Source organism: Triticum dicoccoides, chromosome 5B (genome assembly GCF_002162155.2).
Source record: "Triticum dicoccoides isolate Atlit2015 ecotype Zavitan chromosome 5B, WEW_v2.0, whole genome shotgun sequence".
NCBI lineage: Eukaryota > Viridiplantae > Streptophyta > Magnoliopsida > Poales > Poaceae > Triticum > Triticum dicoccoides.
The window spans coordinates 477,214,341-477,229,626 of NC_041389.1; the positions used below are offsets into that span (position 1 = coordinate 477,214,341).

Genomic DNA, 15,286 nt, shown 5'->3' on the forward strand with positions numbered 1-15,286 from the left:
GGAAGGCCAACCAAGGCATCTCAAGGAACTTGCCGCGACGCGCCACTCATCCCGGCAAGGCCCGGTGAGCGACAAGACAACGACCGCGGCTAGGCGCTTGCCACGACAAGCTACCACCCTGTACCCGCGCTCCAGCACATCCACCAACGTGTCGCCCTGGGGCCTTTCCAGGCACGCGTGGCAAGAGGCTGTGCAGCCAGCGGTGCGAGGTGGCAAGCGACGCTGACAAGATTACCATCGTGGCGAACGGTGGCATCCCTGACGGTCCTTTTCTGCACTGTTTGGGCGACACAGACAGGCATTTAATGCCTTTGTCCCCTGCCGTCAGGGTTAGGTAGGATACATTGTACGGGTAGTTGTACCAACCGCAACTCCTCTTCCATTTTTACCCTTGTCTACGTTGCCACCTGTCGGTGACCCCTTGAGCATATAAAAGGAGGCCCATGCGCAATGTAGAGGGGGTTCGACTTAGTTCGAAGGCAGAAAAACACTCACGCTCGGTCTCGTTAGCTGCTAGAGTGTACTGTAGCACTCAGCGCTCCCGAGCAAGAACATAATACACTAAAACATGCAGCAGTAGGAGTGTTATCTCTCCGGAGAGCTCTGAAGCTGGGTAAACTGCTCGTGTGCTTCGCCTCGATCCTCTCTTCGTGCGATCTCCGCCCCCCACCGAACCGAAAGGGGCTCGGTCCGCCGGTCCCATAGGTGTTCGTGGATCAGTTTCCCCGACATAATTCAAATCCGAACTACAAATACATGCTCCACTACACCAAAATGGCTAGAAAAAATGTACATGTGTGTCGTTGGGGTGCATGTTTAGGTCCCATGGAACGAATGAGAATGAATTCAACCGTCTCGCTGTCCTGCCTTGGCCACAAACGTTGCGAATCTCGGTTTATAAATATTTGTAAATCAAAAACTCACCAGGAAATCATGAAACTTGGCAGGGTGTCACCACGTGTTACATATAATTGTCCAATTTGGGCGAAGCTATAATACAAGCCTCTTACAAACTAAAGCTTCTCGCAACCATCATGGTTTCGGTGGGAGAAACGATAATTATTGCCTCTTCAAGCCTTGGACTTTGTTTTCTACAGGCAACATAGAATAACAGGAGTGTCGTGCCGAAATTTGAAACTATTTAGGGTTTGTTTGGCCATTGTATATATTACTAATTAAGTTTCTACGCATTTAATATAGTCCATAATTCAAATTTGAACTACAAGCACATGCTCCAGTGAGGCAAAATGGGTGGGAAATCATACATGTGTCATTGGATGCATGTTTAGGTGTCATTTAAGGAATGGGAATGAATTACAAACTTGTCGTCGTCCTGGAACACTGAGAATCTTGGTTTTTAAATCCTAGTAAATCAAAAACACACCCAAAAACATGAAACTTGGCATGGTTTCATGACATGGCACATATATGTCGTGGTAAAAAAATCGTCCAATTTTAGAAGAGGCGCACACATTAGTAGCCAATGAAGTCCTTTTTAAAACAAAAAGCTGACATGTTAATATCACAAACAGTTGTATTATATGAACAGTGTCAATATTTAACCATACTCAGTGGCGTGCATGCAGCTGTTTGATTAGACGGGACGAGCGCGAGAAGTCCACCGTGCAGGCTCGACGGGACGCGTGCGAGCAATCCGCCACGCAGGCTCGAGGGGACGCGTGCATCCTGTCCACCTCGCAGGCTTGACGGGACATGTGCGGGCAGCAAGGCCGCCCATGCTCACCGCGAAGCGAGCTCTTTCACCTCCATACACAAGCCGCCGCCCGCATCGCTCACAACTTCTCCATTAATGGATTAATTAAAGTGCCTGGATGGAGGGTTTTTTTAGGGGTGGACGGAGTGTGTTTGGTTGTGATCCCATGGCAGCATTTGCTTTGTTCGTGATTTCAACTCGTATTCTGTCCTAATTTAAATTGCCACATAGGGCAACGGATAATACGACGACAAATAAAATGGCAACCGATAGTACGAGGACAAATTTACAATGGCGCAGATAATAATTGTCTTACATATTCCGGATAATTTTAAATGCCACATGCGGCAAAGCCCGGAAGACATGGGGGCAAGAGAAGAAGGAAATCACAGACAACGATCTTGATCGCCACTGTATCTACTCTTCGATGGATCACAGGGCAATGGCATCCTCCGGCTCCTTCCTCAATTCCTCAAGACTTTGCTTGAAAGCAGCCATAGATTCCTTCACCTCCTGCTCGTGCTCGATCAGGAGCTTCCTCAAGTCACCCATCAGTTCCTCGACGACCGCTGTCAGCGTCATCCCCGAGGCACTGCTCTGCTCATGCAACATCTTCCAGCCAGCAACCTCCTCCTCCTTCTCGGCGAGCGCCTTGAGGAGCTTCGCATTGTCACCCATGAGTTGCTCGATAAGGCCGGTTGCCTTGTCAACCGAGGCATCACTGATCTCCAGCAGCTTCATCAAGTTGTCAACCAGCTCCTACTGCTTAATGAGGCCAGCGAGAATGTCGTCGTTGCTGGCCAAGGACTTCAGCAACGCCAGCTCGTCAAGATCGCCGACGCGGCAAGTGTGCTTGTGAGAGCCCTCGTGTGCCCGTGAGAGCTTGTTAGAGGGCTCCGCGGCACACTGGGACATCTCTACTGCGGATGCCGCTTCGTGGCGGGACCTCTCTAGTGCTTCCGCGGCCTTGGTCTTTGTTGCTTGGTTATATGCCCGCCCGAAACTCCTCCTGCCGGTCATGGCGGAATAACTTGACAGGAAAGACCAGTTTTGTGGGTGATGAGGAGAGGAATTATGAAGTAATTTTCAAGTGGGTAGTTTTTATAGCTCGGTGCTAAGTGTGAACACATATTAGTTTCATCGGTGTGAACAGATTTGCAATTACTTATTACGTTGTAATATGCAATGTGATGAGAAACAAAGTCAAAATTTATTGATGGTTCTCGGCCTACAAAGCCTCGTTTCTGTTGTTCTGCCTCATTGCAAACAGTTCTTTTGGATCAACTGTATGCCACACATCGGAAGCCCAAAACGTGGGCCCTTGTTCTCGGATGTACGTGTACGTGTCTGCCCACTACCACAGACGGTCATGATATCACCATCGTGTCCTATGGATGCACCGTCGCATTTCCGACAGGGTGCCAGAAGGTTGACCACGTGGTTGCTCGTTGTGGCGTCCCTGCGTGCTCTGCTCATCATTGAGGAAAATTTACGATGGCAACGGTTAATAATTGTCTTACATATTCAGGATAATTTAAAATGCAACATGCGGCAAGGCAGAAAACACTCACGGCCTACTTATGCATACAATTATAATAAAATATAGGCTGAAAAGCTGAGCCGGCAGTCTTCCGACGACGGTCTTCTCGGACTCCATGATTAGCATATCACCCTTGCGGCCGTTCATTATGTGTAACTTACTAATCATCGCACACGAGTACTCGCAGATGCATCGTGTGCGATACTCCTAGACACCGAAAGAAACTAGTTTGCATTTTTTTAAAGTTTTTTGTACAAACAGATTCACACACGAACTTACTATAGTAACCGTCTGTGTTATAATTTCTCATCGCAAACAGTTCATCCGAGTGGGTTGTTTGCTGCATATCACACACATCTGGTTTACAAGAATCATTTGTGTTCTTTTGGCTGATCACAAATGTCGCATATCACACACATCTTGTTAAGATGAACTGTTTCCATTCTCTTGCCTAATCGAAAACATTTTGTCCAAGTGAACCGTATGCCGTTTCTATTGCATTCACTAATAGCACACAGTTCATCGGAGGGATCTGTATGCCGTGTATCGCGTACACATTGATATGGCTGCCCGTTTCTATTGTTCTTCCTCATCGCAAACAGTTCTGCTGGATCAACCGTATGCCAGCATCGCACACGTAACTAAAATCTGAACCGTGTTTTATGTATCCGCCATCACAAACATTTTGCACCTTGTTTGACGGTTTTTTCACACCACTATTTGCGATTATTGCATTGCACATAGTTTCGTTGAAGAGTCTCTGATCGTAGTGTCGTGTTAGCAGCATCCTGCAGTAGTGTACATCAACTTTGAGCATCCTATACAAGTTCAACTACATGATCAAGATCAACACCATCACCAAGGTATGTCATTCCATCTTAGAGAAGCTTTACCGCAAGACATGGGTCAAAGAAACTCAACAAGATGTGAATACATCAAGATGCTTAAACGAAAAATAGCAACCCCATTTTGAGCTTAAATGATGAGTATGACCTATGATCAAGTGTCTTCACTTGACTCCTAATTCAATATGCTCTAACATAGGAGACTTTGTCGCCGACCAATTCTAGATGAAGTTCTCTAGTTTTTCTCTGTGTTCTTGCATTTCGTCTCTTGCATGTTTGTTTCCCCTTTCAAAAAAAAATCCTTCATCTAGATTTCATTTCTTTTCTCAGTTATTTTTTGCATTGCCTGCATTTAATTCATTGCAAATCCTTCAAACAATTCCCTATAAATATTTGTGAGATCCTATTTGACTATTGAGCTGAGATGACAAAATCCTTTCTTTGTCATGAACTCGGCCTCATCGATCCTTTCCTTTCGGACAGACCGAAATAACTCGGTGTTACCAAAGAAAAGGATCGGAGTTACCGATTTCACTACTGTGGAAACTTTTTGTCATTTGCATCTTGCATTTCGAATCCAGCTCCACTCGATGATTCTTATCCTCTACCTGCATCACATTTTTCATACTGCTTTGCCATGTGACTCAAGGACCGAACCTATTTGACTTATACTCCAGAAGATCCCTTCTTGGAAATTGATGTCAAATGGGGAGAGAGAGATCACATCAAAGCTTATCTTATGGGCCAAAGAGACCCCATGGGAGAGATAGAGACATCATAGCTTTCCCAGATGCTTGGTAAACAAAGAGGAGAGAAGCCACATGTCTTTTAGAGGGGAAAGACATGTTAATCGAAGATGTTTCGTTGTGTCTTTTGCTCTGTTTTTCTTTTGCTTTTCATTTGCTCTGATTTTCTATTACCCTATCTTCTCCCATTATCCAATATCAGATTCAGGGAGAGAAAGACATCTAAGGGAAGAAAATCTTTGGAATTCATGGCATATCTTTATTCCTTGGGGACATGTCAACATCCAAATAGAGTACTAAGTACTCACTCTCTACATGGCATCCCTGTCTTCTACTCTTATGGTCTCTCATTCTTGCTCTGATTAGTAGATGTTCTTGTGTTGTCTAACCATGTTTTCTCATGTTCATCTCTTCCAAAGTTAGCTCAAGACCACAAGGTAAGTATATGCATCACACTCATGTGCATGAGGATCTCTTGCTGATGTACATATTATTTGCAAGAAGAACTCATGAACATGTAGGTATATTCTCTGCATTTCACATCATTTGCTCAGATGCATATACCCAAGATACATGTAACTCATTGCTTCCTCTGACATGTTTATGCTTTCACATACTTCTATAATCTATCTTCACATGATTGCATACATGTAGGGGGAGCTAATGCATGTTGCATGTTCTTCCAGAGCTTTACTTGTCATACTTCATATGTTTATCTAAAGCTTTGATGTTTGTTGTCATCAATTACCAAAGAGGGGGAGATTGAAAGCACAAGTGCTCCCTGGGTGATTTTGGTAATTAATGTCAACATATCTCTTGTTGGACTAATACTTCTACCTAGTATATTTCAGATAAGTTCAACATTGGAGTGGCATGACAAGAGGATGTGGAACCCCTTCAAGATGCTAAGGACAAACATTGGCAAAAGCTCAAGACTCTACATTTTCATTTTAGTGATCCAAGATTACATTGAGTAGTCAATACTATTAAGAGGGGATGAGGTGTTGCTTAATGGCTTGCTTGCTCAAAGTGCTTAGTGATATGCTCCAAAGCCCTCAACCACTTTCCCACTTCCACATAGGTCCTAAACCGAAAGTCAAACTCAGCCCCACCGATGTGATTCATCTGGCGCCACCGAGTTCACCTGGCATAGACACTGCCAAAAACCCTAATCAGTTTGTTCTCACTGATGGGATCTTGGTCTCACCGAGATGGCCTTGCAAACTCTCTGTTACCTATTGCAGTATTTTGGTCTCACCGAAATGTGCAGTCAGTCCCACCATGTTTGCTTGGCCAAGTATGTGTTTGCTTATTGCTGAAACCGGTCTCACCGAGTTCACGCAATCGGTCTCACCGAGATGAGGTTTTTCCCTAACCCTAGCACATCGGTCTCACCGAGTTGACCTTGTCGGTCCCACCGAAAACTCTAACGTTCATATTTTCAACCATATCGGTCTGACCGAGTTTCACTATCCGGTCCCACCGAGTTTGGAAGATTGTGTGTAACGGCTCCATTTGAGCTAGAGCCATCAAAACGTGCCTACACTTCCACTACTCATTTTCTGAGAGAGAACCGCCTACTCATGTGTTGAGACAAAGACATTCCAATCCAACCACAGGAATCTTGATCTCTAGCCTTCCCCAAGTTGCTTTCCACTCAAATCATCTTTCCCTCCATATCCAAATCTATGAGAGAAAGTTGAGTGTTGGGGAGACTATCATTTGAAGCACAAGAGCAAGGAGTTCATCATCAACACACCATCTATTACCTTTTGGAGAGTGGTGTCTCCTAGATTGGTTAGGTGTCACTTGGGAGCCTTCGTCAAGATTGTGGAGTTGAACCAATGAGTTTGTAAGGGCAAGGAGATCACCTACTTCGTGAAGATCTACCCAAGTGAGGCAAGTCCTTCATGGGTGATGGCCATGGTGGGATAGACAAGGTTGCTTCTTCGTGGACCCTTCATGGATGGAGCCCTCCGTGGACTCGTGCAACCGTTACCCTTCGTGGGTTGAAGTCTCCACCAACGTGGATGTACGATAGCACCACCTATCGGAACCGCACCAAAATCTCCGTATCTCCAATTGCGTTTGCACACTCCAATCTCATCCATTTACTTTCTTGCAAGTTGCATTCTTTACTTTCCGCTTCTCATATACTCTTTGCATACTTGCTTGAATTGTATTGTGAATGCTTGAAATTTTGGTAATCTCCAACCTTAACTTGAAAAACTTAGAACCTGCTATCTTTATTTGTTGAGGGTCTAATCACCCCCACCCCTCTAGACACCTCTTCTCGATCCTTTCACAAGTGCACTTGAAGCTAAAGTTGATTCCTGTTATGAAGGCATTGCTCTCGCACTAGAGTGGAGTCACGCCCCTGTCATCATCGAGACAGACTGCTCCATGCTGGCAAGCATGCTAAAGGAAGATGGTGTCAACCGATAGGTGATAGCGGCACATAAATGAAATCAAGCGTCTGCCGAGCTCTGGTCATGAGCACAAAATAGAGGTTATCAAATGTGAGTTGAACTTTGTTAGTCACTCTCTTGCTCGATATGGGTGTTGCATGCCCTGTATGGTGGTCTGCCTGCGATCAAGACCAGATGATATTGTCAAACTCCGTTTGGGTGTTAACCCTCAAATAAATTGGTTTTCTATTTGCAAAAAAGGATTATGTGGTACAAACATTGGTTATAGCATACACGTACTCCAACATAAACAATTATTGAAAAATATAACCGTGTCGTGAGGGGAAGGGGGCCAGAGCCCCCTGCCATAACATAAGGTGGGGGAAAGGCGTGGAATCCTCCCTAACTCTAACTTAACTAGTACTCTCTTCGTCCCATAATATAATGCGGGGGGAGTAGTTATTTGATATGATTTGAATACACTATAATTTTTTGTCGGTAACGTATACTGATTATCATTTCGATGTTTATATAAAAGGTGTCTCGGATTTAGTTCCGCCTTGGGCCATCAAAATCTCAATACTGGCCTTGCTCTTGCTTCCTCCCACTAGTGATGGGTTCACTATCGATCGGTGAGGTGATATTCATCGTCTTAGGGTCGCTGGTCATTGTGGCAGTAGTGGCCAAGCTAACACTAGATCTACAAGCGTCGCTGACGCACGTCATTGCCACCACTCATCGCCAACGCCATCACCACCTTCCCACTCGTCGTCGGTGCCACCACCAACTGCCCACACATTGCCTTGGGTCGACTATCCACGTCCTTTCGTTGCCGAGAACCTCTACATTGTGCCATGGAGTCCAGTGCATGAGCTCATTGGCGTCCTCATGTTGTTGCTCTGATGGAGAGCTACGTGAGCTCCTCCTACAACGAGGTGGAAGTTGACACAATGACCAACGTCGATCTTGTTTGAACCCGAGTTGAGGTGTTACAGATCTCCAACTCTTTTTGCAACAAAAGGGGTTCTACTTCCACAAAAAAATTCTTCTTTACATCAATCCAGAATGAGTTGTACAATATTTTGGTTTCCTGTATGGGAAAAATTGAATTTAGTTACTCTTATTTTTTACATTACTTTCAATCTAATTCCCTCATTATCTGCATTTACACAGTTTCCAAATTTTTCCATTTCACTCTTCTAAAGATTCAATTCTTTTCATTCTATAACCCTTGAGTTTTTCAACTAAGAAATAGATGGGAGCACCAAAGGACGCTGACACTCTCTATGATGGATGCATAAAGTGTGATGGATTGTTTCTCAGAACTTTTCATGGATAAGTGATCCATAATGATTCTCACTTACATTATAGATTCTGACTTGGCAGTAAGCTCTTTTTTTAACTTCAACAACACACTTTTGTCATATTCATGGCTATGCATTCCCAACAATTTTATGGTCACAACAATTTATTGGACTCACTGGTAATCAAATCAAGTTTGAACCATTCCCTGTAGAAAGGTCTTTTCAAGATGCTACAGTTGGTTCCAAACTAGTGAGAGCTAGTTTGGTGAGCTTCTGAAACTCATCCTTTACAATAGAACTGATTTTTGCCTCTTTGAATCACCTATTCTCTTACTTATTTGCACAAATAGGTTGATCTTCCTTGTACAATAAAAAAATTTCACCAGTCATACTCTTTGGTTCATGAGGCGAATTTTTTTGGCATGAGTTTTGATGCATTAAATATCTATCCAGAATTTCAGTTGTTGTGTACATTTTCAAGATTCTTTTCATGGCAAGGTATCCTCAATGTCCGTGTTTCAACATTCGATATTTTCAAATAAGACATGTGCTTGTGCACCAAAGTTGTTGATCTTCCTTGTGCACCAAAGTTGGAAAACATGTTTTATTCTTCTTGCTCATCTCAATAGTACTTCACCCTTTTAGTTCAGTTGATTCGTTCATGCAATGGTAATATAACATTTATTAGTCTGCAACATAGAAATGCAAATGATTAAGGTATTTATGTCTCCAAGTACATGTCAACTTATGATGGAGTTGAGACTTTTTTTAAATGTTGGTACCGTCGTTTTTTGTCATTCAATTTTCGTCTTCAAGTGTTAGTTGTACTTCTACATTTGCTTTCTCCAAAACAAATTCTCTTTTTTGGATAAGTAGCTTGTTAGTTCACTTTTCAACTTTCTTATTTCTTCTTCTATTCATTTTTATTTCTACAGCTAGATTTACAAGCAACACAAGAAAAGTTTGTCTTTCATCTTGTGACAAAACATGTACAACCGAATTAAACTACTATTTTTCAAAGAATTTCTATATAAATATGTAACAGTATTAATTTCTAATCACTTTTTCTTGCAATTCTATTTTAAATCATTTTTTACAACAATCATGTTGCGGCTCTGAACTAAACATCTAGTTAACCTGAAATGCAGGCTTCACATGTGTTGCACTAAGCCATAACATATTGAAGGAAATATGCCCTAGAGGCAATAATAAAGTTGTTATTTTATATTTCCTTATTGATGATAAAGGTTTATTATTCATGCTAGAATTGTATTGATCGGAAACCTTAATAATATGTGAATACATAAATAAACATAGTGTCCCTACTAAGCCTCTACTATACTAGCTCGTTGATCAAAGATGGTTAAGGTTTCCTAACCATGGACGTGAGTTGTCATTTGATAATGGGATCACATCATTAGGAGAATGATGTGATGGAAAAGACCCATCTGTTAGCTTAGAATAATGATCATTCAGTTTTATTGCTATTGTTTTCTTCATATCAAATACATATTCCTTCGACTATGAGATTATGCAACTCCCGGATACCGAAGGAATGCCTTGTGTGCTATCAAACATCACAACATAACTGGGTGATTATAAAGATTCTCTACAGGTGTCTCCGAAGGTGTCTGTTGAGTTGGCATAGATCAAGATTAAAATTTGTCACTCCAAGTATTAGAGAGGTATCTCTGGGCCCTCTCGGCAATACACATCATAAGCTTGCAAGCAAACGACTAAGGAGTTAGTCAAGAGATGATGTCTTATGGAACGAGTAAAGAGACTTGTTGGTAACGATATTGAAATAGGTATGAAGATACCGACAATCGAATCTCGGGCAAGTAACATACCGATGGACAAAGGGAATTATTTATGTTGTCATAACGATTCGACTGATAAAGATCTTCGTAGAATATGTAGGAGCCAATATGAGCGTCCAGGTTCTGCTATTGGTTATTGATCGGAGAGGTGTCTCGTTCATGTCTACATAGTTCTCGAACCCGTAGGGTCCACACGCTTAATGTTCGATGATGATATAGTATTATATGAGTTATGTGATTTGGTGACCAAATATTATTCAGAGTCCCGGATGAGATCATGGACATGATGAGGAGTCTCGAAATGATCGAGAGGTAAATATTGATACATAGGACGATGTTATTCGGACACTGGAAGTGTTTCGGAGGGTACCGGGTACATATCGGGTCACCGGAAGGGGTTCTGGGCACCCCCGGCAAAAGATATGGGCCTTATGGGCCAAGAGGGGAAACGTGCCAGCCACAAGGGGCTGGTGTGCCCCCCATATGGGCCGGCCAAGGTGGATAAGGAAAGTGGAAGGAGGGAAGGAAATAAAGGGAATAGGATTCCCCCTTCCTTCCCCCTCCACCCTCTTTTCTTCCCCCTCTGATATATATGGCAGGGGGGCGCGCGGCTTGGGAGGAGCCCAAGTAGGATTCGGTCCTACTTGGTGCGCCTCGTAGCCTCTCCCCTCCCATCCCACCTATATATATGTGGGGGGTGCCCCTAGCACACACCAGAAAATTGCCTAGCCATGTGCGGCGCCCCCCTCCACTGTTTACTCCCCCGATCATATTTTCGTAGTGCTTAGGCGAAGCCCTGCAGAGATCACTTCACCATCACCGTCACCACACTGTTGTGCTGACGGAACTCATCTACTACCTCGACGTCTTGCTGGATCAAGAAGGCGAGGGACATCACCGAGTTGAACGTGTGCAGAACTCAGAGGTGTTGTACGCTAGGTACTCGATTGGTGGATCGCGAAGAAAGTTTGACGACATCAACCGCGTTATGAAACGCTTCGCTTATGGTCTACGAGGTTATGTAGGCACACTCTCCCCCTCGTTGCTATGCATCTCCATGGATAGATCATTGCGTGTGTGTAGAATTTTTTTTGTTTTTCCATGCAACGATTCCCAACGTCTTATTTTGATTCGGCGGTATTGTGGGATGAAGCGGCCCGGACCAACCATACATGTCCACGTACATGAGATCGGTTCCACTGACAGACATGCAACTTGTTTTGCATAAAGGTGGATAGCGGGTGTCTATTTCTCCTACTTTAGTTGAATCAAATTTGACTATGGCAGGTCCTTGAAGAAGGTTAAAACAACAAACTTGACAAGACACTGTTGTGGTTTTATGCGTAGGTAAGAATGATTCTTGCTAGAAGCTCGTAGCAGCCACGTAAAACTTGCACAACAAAGTAGAGGACATCTAACTTGTTTTTGCAGGCTATGTTGTGATGTGATATGGTCAAGACATGATGAAATATACATTATTGTATGAGATGATCATGTTTTGTAAGATATCTTGCAACCGACAGGCGTCGTATGGTTGTCTCTTTGTTGTATGAAATGCATACGCCATGTAATTACTTTACTTTATCGCTATGAGTTAGCAATAGTTGTAGAAGCAATAGTTGGCGAGACGACCACGACGCTACGATGGAGATCAAGGTGTCAAACCAGTGATGATGGAGAATATGACAATGCTTTGGAGATGGAGATCAAAAGCACAAGATGATGGCCATATCATGTTAGATATTTTGATTGCATGTGATGTTTATCTTTTATGCATCTTATTTTGCTTAGTACGGAAGTAGCATTATAAGATGATCCCTTCACTAAATTTCAAGGTATAAGTTTTTTCCCTGGGTATGCACTGTTGCGACAGTTCGTCGTGTTGAGACACCACGTGATGATCGGGTGTGATAGACTCTACGTTCACATACAACGGGTGCAAGACAGTTTTGCACATGCGGAATACTCGGGTTAAACTTGACGAACCTAGCATGTACAAACCTGGCCTCGGAACACTGGAGACTGAAAGGTCGAACGTGAATCATATAGTAGATATGATCAACATAGAGATGTTCACCATTGATGACTACGCCATCTCACGTGATGACCGGATATGGGTTAGTTGATTTGGATCATGTATCACTTAGATGACTTGAGGGATGTCTATTTAAGTGGGAGTTCTTAAGTAATTTGATTAATTTAACTTTTTATCATTGACTTAGTCCTGATAATATTTGCATATCTATGTTGTAGATCAATGGCCCGTGCTACCGTTCCCCTGAATTTTAATGCGTTCCTAGAGAAAGCTAAGTCGAAAGACGATGGTAGAAACTACACGGACTGGGTCCATAACTTGAGGATTATCCTCAATGCTGCACAGAAGAACTATGTCCTTGATGCACCGCTAGGTGAAAGGCCTGCTGCAGGAGCAGATGCTGATGTTTTGAACGTCTGGCAAGCTCGATCTGATGACTACTCGATAGTTTGGTGTGCCATGCTTTACAACTTAGAACCAGGACTTCAAAGACGTTATGAATGTCATGGAGCATATGAGATGTTCTAGGAGTTGAAGTTAATATTTCAAGCAAATGACCGGGTTGAGAGATATGAAGTCTCCAACAAGTTCTATAGCTGCAAGATGGAGGAGAACAATTGTGTCAGTGAACACATACTCAAAATGTCTGGTATTACAATCACTTGACTCGGTTGGGAGTTGATCTTCCAGTTGATTGTGTTATTGATAGAGTTCTTCAATCACTGCCACCAAGATACAAAGGCTTCATGATGAACTATAATATGCAAGGGATGAACAAAACAATTCTCGAGCTCTTCACAATGCTTAAGGCTGCGGAGGTAGAAATCAAGAAGGAGCATCCAGTGTTGATGGTTAACAAGACCACTAGTTTCAAGACAAAGGGCAAGGGAAAGAAAGGGAACTTCAAGAAGAATGGCAAGCAAGTTGCCAATCCCGGGAAGAAGCCCAAAGTTGGACCCAAGCCTGAAACTGGGTGCTTCTACTGCAAAGGGACTGGTCACTAGAAGCGGAACTGCCCCAAGTATTTGGCGGATAGGAAGGATGGCAAAGTGAACAAAGGTATATTTGATATACATGTTATTGATGTGTACCTTACTAATGCTTGTAGCAGCGCCTGGGTATTTGATACTGGTTCGGTTGCTCATATTTGTAACTTGAAACAGGATCTATGGATTAAACGAAGATAGGCTAAGGACAAGGTGACGATGCGCGTTGGGAATGGTTCCAAGGTCGATGTGATCATCGTTGGCATGCTACCTCTACATCTACCTTCGGGGTTAGTTTTAGACCTGAATAATTGTTATTTGGTGTCAGCTTGAGCATGAACATTATATATGGATCTTGTTTAGTGCGAGACAGCTATTCATTTAAATCGGAGAATAATGGTTGTTCTATTTATATGAGTAATATTTTTTATGGTCATGCACCCCTGAAGAGTGGTCTATTTCTGTTGAATCTTGATTGTGGTGATACACATATTCATAATATTGATGTCAAAAGATGCAAAGTTGATAATGATAGTGCAACATATTTGTGGCACTATCGTTTAGGTCATATTGGTGTAAAGCGCATGAAGAAACTCCATGCAGATGGACTTTTGGAATCACTTGATTATGAATCATTTGATACTTGCGAACCATGCCTCATGCGCAAGATGGCTAAGACTCCGTTCTTTGAAACAATGGAGCGAGCCAATGACTTACTGGAAATAATACATACCGATGTATGCGGTCCGATGAGAGTTGAGGCACGCGGCGGGTGTCATTATTTTCTTACCTTCACAGATGATTTGAGCAGATATGGGTATCTCTACTTAATGAAACACAAGTCTGAAACATTTGAAAAGTTCAAATAATTTCAGAGTGAAGTGGAGAATCATCGTAACAAGAAAATAAAGTTTCTACAAGCTGATCGCGGAGGCCAATATTTGAGTTACGAGATTGGCCTTCATTTAAAACAATGTGGAATAGTTTCACAACTCACGCCACCTGGAACACCACAGCATAATGGTGTGTCCGAACATCGTAACTGTACTTTATTAGATATGGTGTGATCTATGATGTCTCTTACCGATTTACCACTATCATTTTGGGGTTATGCATTAGAGACAGCTGCATTCACATTAAATAGGGCACCGTCTAAATCTGTTGAGACGACACCGTATGAATTATGGTTTGGCAAGAAACCTAAGCTGACGTTTCTTAAAGTTTGGGGTTGCGACACTTATGTGAAAAGGCTTCAGCCTGATAAGCTCAAACCCAAATCGGAGAAATGCATCTTCATAGGATACCCTAAGGAAACAATTGGGTACACCTTCTACCACAAATCCGAAGGAAATATCTTTTGTTGCCAACAATGGAACCTTTCTATAGAAAGAGTTTCTCTCAAAAGAAGTGAGTGGGAGGAAAGTAGAACTTGATGAGGTAATTGTACCTTCTCTTGAATTGGAAAGTAGCACATCAGTGAAATCCGTTCCTGTGATGCCTACACCAACTAGTGAGGAAGCTAATGATGATGATCATGAAACTTTAGATCAAGTTACTATTGGACCTCGTATGTCGAACAGAGCATGTTCCGCACCAGAGTGGTATGGTAATCCTGTCATGGAAGTCATGTTACTAGACCATGACGAACCTACGAACTATGAAGAAGCTATGATGAGCCCAGATTCCGAGAGATGGCTTGAGGCCATGAAATCTGAGATAGGATCCATGTATGAGAACAAGTGTGGACTTTGGTGGACTTGCCCGATGATCGGCAAGCCATAGAGAATAAATGGATCTTCAAGCAGAAGACTGGCGCTGATGGTAATGTTACTGTCTACAAAGCTCGACTTGTCGAAAAAGGTTTTCGACAAGTACAAGGGGTTGACTA

At 42.9% G+C, this 15,286-nt stretch overlaps 1 pseudogene; it reads left to right on the plus strand.

Annotated features, from left to right (window-relative positions):
• The window catches only part of LOC119305814, a 33,648-nt pseudogene extending 26,358 nt beyond the window's left edge, over positions 1–7,290 (plus strand).
• The last annotated feature ends 7,996 nt before the right edge of the window (positions 7,291–15,286 follow it).